Raw genomic sequence first — 7,621 nt, 5'->3', positions numbered from 1 at the left:
AAAAAAAAAAAAGTCCCAATTTTCTACTTTGGATGTAGTGCCACTGAAGGTCTGGAGGATGAACAGCTGGTAGCAGACTGCTTTTAGTAGACCTGAGGACATGATATACGTGTTTATCTTTTGCTTCTCTTTGGCTCCGGGGTGAAACAAAGTAGAAGTTTACTTGCTTACTCTTACTCTAAACTTCTCTTTCTTGGATGGTGAGGGTTTTTTTTTTTTTTNTGCCAGTCACAAGTATTGTAGAGAAGAGAATTACCTCCCCACTCACAGAGCCCAGCAGCACTGACAAAATTGTAGAGATTGATGCTCACATTGGTTGTGCAATGAGTGGGCTAGTTGCTAAGACTTTAATTGATAAAGCCAGAGTGGAGACACAAAACCACGGGCTCACCTACAAGACAGTGAGATTGAAGAGTATGACCCAGGCTGTGTCCCATCGGGCTGCAGGATTTGGAGACAAACATGCAGATCCAGGTGCCATGTCTTGTCCCTTTGGAGTAGCACTGTTATTTGGAGGACGTGATGAGAGAGGAGCTCAGCTGTTTCATATGGACCGATCTGGGACCTTTGTATAGTGTGATGCTCGAGCAATCGGCTCTGCTTCAGAGGATGCCCAGAGCTCACTGCGAGAGGTTTACACAGCCTGTGACACTGAAGGAAGCCGTCAAGTCTTCACTTATCTTCAAACAAGTAATGGAGAATTTGAATGCAACTAACACAGAACTGGCCACAGTGCAGCCTGGCCAGAATTTCCACGTGTTCACGGAGAAGATATTGTGAAAGAAGAACTAGTGAAAGAGGTTGTCAGGGACATTTAAGGAAGCCTGATCCTCAGAACTTCTCTAGGACAATTTCAGTTCTCCTAATTGCCCTTCAATTTTATTTCCAGCTCCTATTCCTTGGAAAACCTCCAGTGCATGTATATTATTAATTTGTGTGTGTGTGTGATGTCTGTACATAAAGGCGGTTCTTAAATGAAGTGAAATGAAAGTTTAAAAAGAGAAAAAATTCCCCATACATCTATTAATTCAAACAGGTCAGAGAAAGACGCGCAGAATGGAGGAAATGCTGGTGGGAGACGCTGGATAAAGAGAAGGATTTTACACGTTGGAGTAAGTGGTCGGTCGCTGGTATAAAGACGGAAATGATTTATGAGTCTGAGTCCTCTGAGTGCAGATGCCGAGTTTGAATTAAACTCGGGGGACTTTGAATGTAACACGTTTTGAAAAGATCCTTCAAGACGTTCCAAAGGGATTTCCTCCCTCCCAGACGCCCAGGTCCCCCGCCAGAGGTGAGCACGTCACCGACGTCTCATGGAGCCTTCCTGAAAATCGTCACACCAACTTCGTCGTCGTTGCTAGAAGGACAGCAAGACGGCGCACGAGAGAGTCTGGCGCGCAGCCTGTGAGGGCGGCCGTGGGCGCGGGCGGGGCGAGAAGGCGTCGGCCCTGCCTGCCCTCCGCGCCGAGCTGTGGCTGGGCCGGTGTCCTGGCGCCTCCGCGACCCCGCCTGAGATCGCCCGGGGCCGCATGCGCAGTCGGCGGTGTGGGCGCCCCCGGGCGGCGCTGCCACGCTCAGAACCCGCACGTTCTGTCCCCGCAGTCCGTGTTGACGTCGGGACGCTGCTGTACTGAGGAAGTTACTCAGTGCGGGGACTCGGAGAGCCCTCTTAGGAGTCCCCTTCTGCCGTGTCTTCGATATCGGTACATGTTGCTTTGGTCACTGTCGCTGTGTTGCGAAGGTTGACAAGATTTTTTTAGTGGTGGTGGCGCCTCTGTCCTGCCCTCAAGGATACTCTCGACTGGAAAGACACTGGTCGTCAGATTTGCCATCCTCCTGCCCGACCTTTTCCTTTACCCATAATCTAAATAGCAGTGGATGCTGAATTCTAATTTTTTTTTTATTTGGTTTCTTGTGAGGTAAACTTCATGAAAAAACTTGGGACTGGTACTGAGACGTATTAATTTTCTCTGTGACTATATATGAAGTAAAATTCTCTATCACACACACGCGCGCGCGTGTGCAAAGGAACATGAAAAGAAATAGGGAGTAAAGGAAAAAGTTTCTGCTTTTCAGTGTTCCAGTGTGTTGCCATCAATGGGCTGCAGAGAGGGTTGAGGGGAGCAGACAGAAACCTCAAGTCCAGGGTGAAGGCACAAACGTACTGGGCACCCTCAGCCTCCTGGGATGGGACCTTGGACTCCCAAGTCCGGGTCATTTGTTCCTGTTGCTGCCTCTGGGGATAGAGTCCCCTCCACCTGGGACTCACTTCAGTTGAGTCTCTGACCCTGAGATTTGTGCTGGAGGAGGAGGATCCTGGGGCATTAGGTCAAGGAAGGAGGGAGAATCCTGAGGAAGTGGGGATATGGCTGAAATAGGGACATCAGGGGGAGTAAATGTTACAAGGAAGAGAGAAAGGAGCCAGGGAGGAGCATGGCATGGGAAGGGCTGGCCAAGGAAACACCTGTGGAGTTTTCCTGGTGTTTTCTTGGTCTTGGGCCATTGAGAGTGAAGGGCAAGTGTCTGCACATCTGTCTCAGACTAGCCCCAAGCAGCTGGCTATCAGGTCCTTAAGATGTCCCTTCCTCCCCTACAACAACTGCAGCCAGGCCAAGAACCCCAAGAGGACGTTAGGTTTGACACAGTAGAAGCTGGACACTATCATAGGCAACAAGGACCTCAGTGGTAGGACCCAGGTGACCAACTACGCATTTCCCAGGTTCTTAGATTTGGCCTCTGCTTCCTCCACAGCTCTCTGCCTGTGAGCTCTGGAATCTTGTCTTTTTCTTCTTTGGTGACCCCTCTGTACCACTTCTTAGCCATGAACTTAGGAGATCTGTAGACCTGGGCTCAAATCTGAATTTTACCCTGATGACTGACCCAGGGCTTTGGGCATCTAGAAGCCAGGGAAGAGTCTCCCTGGCCCCCCACATTGCAGCTGAGCCACAGCTGAGATCTGGGCATTAGTGGCCTATGACCTTGCAACCTAGATGACCCCTTCTCAGGCCCAAGATATATCAGAGGCAGTAGGTGGTCAGGCATCGCTGGTCTGTGGTTCTTGTGTGAACAGACCACAAATGTGGGGTGGTGCCAAGCTCATACTTGATGAGGAGCTCAGAAATCCAAGACCAAATAGTAGGTACCAAACACACACACATCACTTGACAGAAGACCCCTGTTACAGGGTCTTCTGAATTGTGTTCCATAAAATTCATATATTGAAGCACAATATGATTGTATTTGGAGATAGGGCCTTTAGGGAGATAATTAAGGTTAAATGAGATTATAAGGGAGGGGTTCTAATCTGATAGAAGTGGTGTTTCCAAAAGGAAGAGACTCCAGAGTTGTCTCTCTTTCTGCATACACACAGAGCAAAGGCCATATGAGTGCATAGTAAGAAGGCGGCCATCCACAAGCCAGAAAGAGACCCCTCCCCAGAAACCAAATTTCCAGTACGTAGATCCGGGACTGTGTTATGGATTGAATGTTTGTGTCTCCCCCCCACCCAAATTCATATCTTGAAGCTCTAACACCCAATGTGATGGTATTAGGAGGATAGGCCATTGGGAGGTATTAGATTCAAATGAGTTCTCGAGAATGCAGGTCCCCCAAGATGGGATTAGTAAGAAGAGGAAGAGACTGGAGCTCCCTCACTCTGCCCTGTGTGAGGATACAGTGAAAAGTCCGCTGTCTACAAGCCAGGAAGAGGGCCCTCACCTGGAACCCAACCCGCCAACACCCCGATCTTGGACTTTCGGCCTCCAGAACTGTGAGAAGTAGATGCCTGTTGTTTAAGCCACCAGTCTGTGGTGTTTTGTTATTTGGTGTTTGCAGCCCAAGCAGACTAATACAACCCCAAAACTGAACACCGGTAAACTCCCCCTTTTCAGTCTCAGACCCAACTTTAAGGAATTCTGGTCACTGTATTATTCATTCATCTAACAAATATTTAAAAGTAGCTCTGTGCCAGTCATTATTCTAGGCCCATTAAATCATTTAATAACCACAAAACACGTGCTCTCCTGATGCTTACAATCTCACAGGAAAGACAGACAATAAATAAAAACAAAAACAGTAGTAAATTTCATGGTATGTGTTTGTGTTACCTATAGCTGAGTAACAGTCCCAAACAATCCCCAAATATAGCAACAACCTTCTTACCACCTCTGATTGTGTGGTTTGACTGGGTTCAGCAGGCAGCTCTTCTGCTCCACGTGACCTGGGCTGGAGGATGACTGGCCCAGAACTATGAAGAGTCTCCTGCACAAGGCTGTGTCGGTGCTGCTGTTGGCTCAGAACTCACTGGGGCTGTTAACCAGGTGGCCTGGGTTCTCTTCCACCTGCTGCTCCATGTGACTTGGCCTGGGGTCCAGCAGGCGGTGTTTAAGAGGCCAAGTCAGAACTAGAAAGCATCTTATGTCGGAGACTCAGATGTCGGGCAGTGTTCCTTTCCCCATAATCTAGTCATCAAAGCCAGTCACAGATATAAGGGGAGGGGGATCAGACCCCAGCTCTTGAGAGGGGATGGCAAGGTCACATTGCTAAACAGCATGAGGGATGGCAGATATTGGTGAGACCATGGATAGAGAAATCTTCACAGTATGTTAGAAAATGATAGGAGATATAAAGAAAACATTAGGCCCAGTAGACACACAATGCAGAGTAATGGAAGAAATGGTGTTTTTAAATAAGATGGTCAGGGTGGGCTTCATGAGGTGTCATCTGAGCAGACTTGAAGGAGGAGAGGCACTGAGCCATGCAGATATTGGAAGGAAGAACATTTTAGAATTGCCCTCTACACATACCCAGTTCTCTGCATGGGGCAGGCACTAAAGCTGCAGCAGGAATGCAGGCAAGTACACTTAGGGAAAGATTTCAGCAGGGGGTGTGGGACATGGACCCCCCACTTTCCTGTTGGGGCTGTGAGAAGTCCTGGGGTTGGGAGAGGGGAAGGCCCTGGAGTGTGGAGGAAAACCCAGTGAGGAAGGAGGAGGTTGAGGTGTATCCCCTCTTACTCCACCTCTCTGCTCTCTCTCCTGTGTCCTGTACCACCCAGGGCTGTGGTCACTGATAAGGAGGACCCTGAGGGCAATCATACGCTGAGAGGCACAGCAGTTGACCCCTCACCTGCCAATGTCACTCTGACTTTGCTTCAGGAAGGGAAGGAGCTAACCCTGGACTCAGGATTCAGGAGGAGCTGACCTGAGGGGCAGGGAGGACAGACGACGATCAGTACTGGGTAACTGTGGGGGTCCTCCCAGAGAGGATCTGAGATACACCTGTCTGGTGGAGCACCTGTGCCTGGAGGGACCTCTCAGTGTGACTGGGGGGAGGTGCTGTCAGAGGACCAGGGATTAGGGTGGGGCACCTTATTCAGACCCTGCCCCACTCTCTGTTCCTGCCAAGGCTCCTCCCTTCCCTCCTAGATGGAGGTGCTGGGCTGTCCTCAGCCACCCTCCAATCACTCCCATGTCACCCGCATTCAGAAGTCCTTCTCACTCTGACCCCCTTCATCCCTGCTGCACCTTCTGCCGCAGCCCCAGGCTCTGACCTCCGTCTCCTCTTCTACCCTCACTTCCCACTGAGGAGCCGGCTCTCAGTGAGAATGGGCTCTACCTGAGGTTGGGAGAAGGAAAAGGCTCATGGGCCAGGGGTTGGGAAGGGAGAATGGGCACAAACAGAGCAGAAATCAAAGGGTTGGGGGGTGATGAAGGCAGATGCTTGCACATCATCACTTTGCTATGAGAGCATAGCAAGGGAACTGTTCTTTCTCCAAGCCCAGGGACATTTAAAGAGCAGCAGGAACAGGGAAATATTCCACATGGAAGAAAAGTACAAGTGGTTTCTCCCTCTGCCGTCTTTTTTGTCATACATATTCTGGACAATTTTCAGTGACACTTATTTTTGAAAGGTGAAATCTTCTTTTAGGAAAGTCTCCAAATATTAGGGAATAAAATTATTAATGACTAAGCCCCACAAACAGGAAAAAAAAAAACAAACCTTAGGAAATAGAGGCGTGTATGGGAAACTGGCCATAGAGTGTTATCTGTCAAAAGCTGCATGGAACAAGCTCTGATGAGCTGAGGTGAGAGCCACTGACTTGCCTTGTAAACTCAGGCAGTGCTTGGAACCTCTATGTCCTCTTTAGAAAAGAGAACTGAGCACCCAAGCCCAGATCTTGACTTCAAAATATCATTCTCCATTAAAGGGATACGTGATGATCCTGATGAGCCTGGAACATCTTGTAGTGCCAGAAAGAAAGTTCCCTTTGGCCCCTCCCTGCAAGGGGCCTTGTCAAAGTCACACAGGAACAAATGTGAGAGAACTTCCTATGAACAAAACTGGAATATCCTGAGCAACAAAATAATACTACTATTGGATAATAACCCCAAATTTAAAATAAACATACATGAGTCCATACTGAAATAGATAAATGGTTGAATAAATAAACAAATGGGACAGAAGGGACAAATATTCCTTACAGAAGAATTCTAAGTAATATATAGAGAACCCTCCCTTCAAGAAATTTGCGGTGCTCAATTTCCTTCCCCTTATATGTGGCCTGGACTTGGTGACTCACTTCTAAAGAATTGAGCATAAAAAGGAAAAAACAGTAATTTTATGGAAGGGAAACTTGGCAGACATAATCTAAATCTAGCGATCCAAGCCACGTTGATATCATGCACCCCCTGATGTGGTGTTATGAGAGGGGCACGTGACATCTATGCTGTTCTTCCCCAAACCCATACACCCAAATTGATCACAAGAAAACCTCAGACAAACCCAATCCAAGTGACATTCTACAGATTACCCGTCCAGTACTCTTCAAAACTTTTAGGCTCATAAAAACAGGTAAAGAATGAGAAACTCACAGATCAGATGAAATTAAGGAGACACGATAACTAAATACATTAAAGTTGCTGGACTGAATCCTAGAACAGAAAAAGTGACATTACTGGAAAAACTGAAGAAATCCAAATAGTTTAGTTAATAGTATTAGTATTAGTATTAGTATTTAGTTAATACCATTTAGTTAATAGTATTGAACCAATGTTAGTTTCTTAGATTCTAAGTTTTAACTTGGTTTTGTTATTCACATGAAGGGAAGCTGGGAGAAGGATATACAGGAACTCTGAGTTCTAAGCTTTACAACTCTTCTGCACATCTAAAGTTATGCAAAATAACTTTTTAATTAGAAAAAGAAATGAAATACACAATCTGAATTATAGACCTATATTTGTTACAGAAATTGGATCAAAAACTAATAATATTCTAAATTCAAAGCACCAGGGCCAGATGGATTCACTGGTGAATCTACCAAACATTTAAGGAAGAAATTATAGCCATTTTCTATGATCTCTCCCTGAAGAAAGAAGGAGAGGGACTACTTGCCAAATCATTCTATGAAGCCAACATTACTCTAGTGATAAAATCAGAAGAATACATTACAATAAAATTACAGACCAATATCTCTCATGAACATAGATGCAAAACTCCTCAACAAAATATTAGCAAATTGAATTTACAATGTATATATAAGAAGAACTATACTCCATGAGTAAGTGGGAATTATCTCAAGTATGCAAGACTAGTTCAACATGTGAAAACTGAATAACACAAT

At 46.5% G+C, this 7,621-nt stretch overlaps 1 pseudogene; it reads left to right on the top strand.

Annotated features, from left to right (window-relative positions):
• LOC103609220 overlaps nucleotides 1-935 on the top strand; it is a 3,851-nt pseudogene extending 2,916 nt beyond the window's left edge.
• The last annotated feature ends 6,686 nt before the right edge of the window (nucleotides 936-7,621 follow it).

The sequence above is a fragment of the Galeopterus variegatus genome, unplaced genomic scaffold (genome assembly GCF_000696425.1).
Source record: "Galeopterus variegatus unplaced genomic scaffold, G_variegatus-3.0.2 Scaffold9357, whole genome shotgun sequence".
NCBI classification, from domain to species: Eukaryota; Metazoa; Chordata; class Mammalia; order Dermoptera; family Cynocephalidae; genus Galeopterus; species Galeopterus variegatus.
The sequence above is the reverse complement of the archived record's forward strand: the minus strand, read 5'-3'. Positions and strand labels throughout refer to the sequence as shown.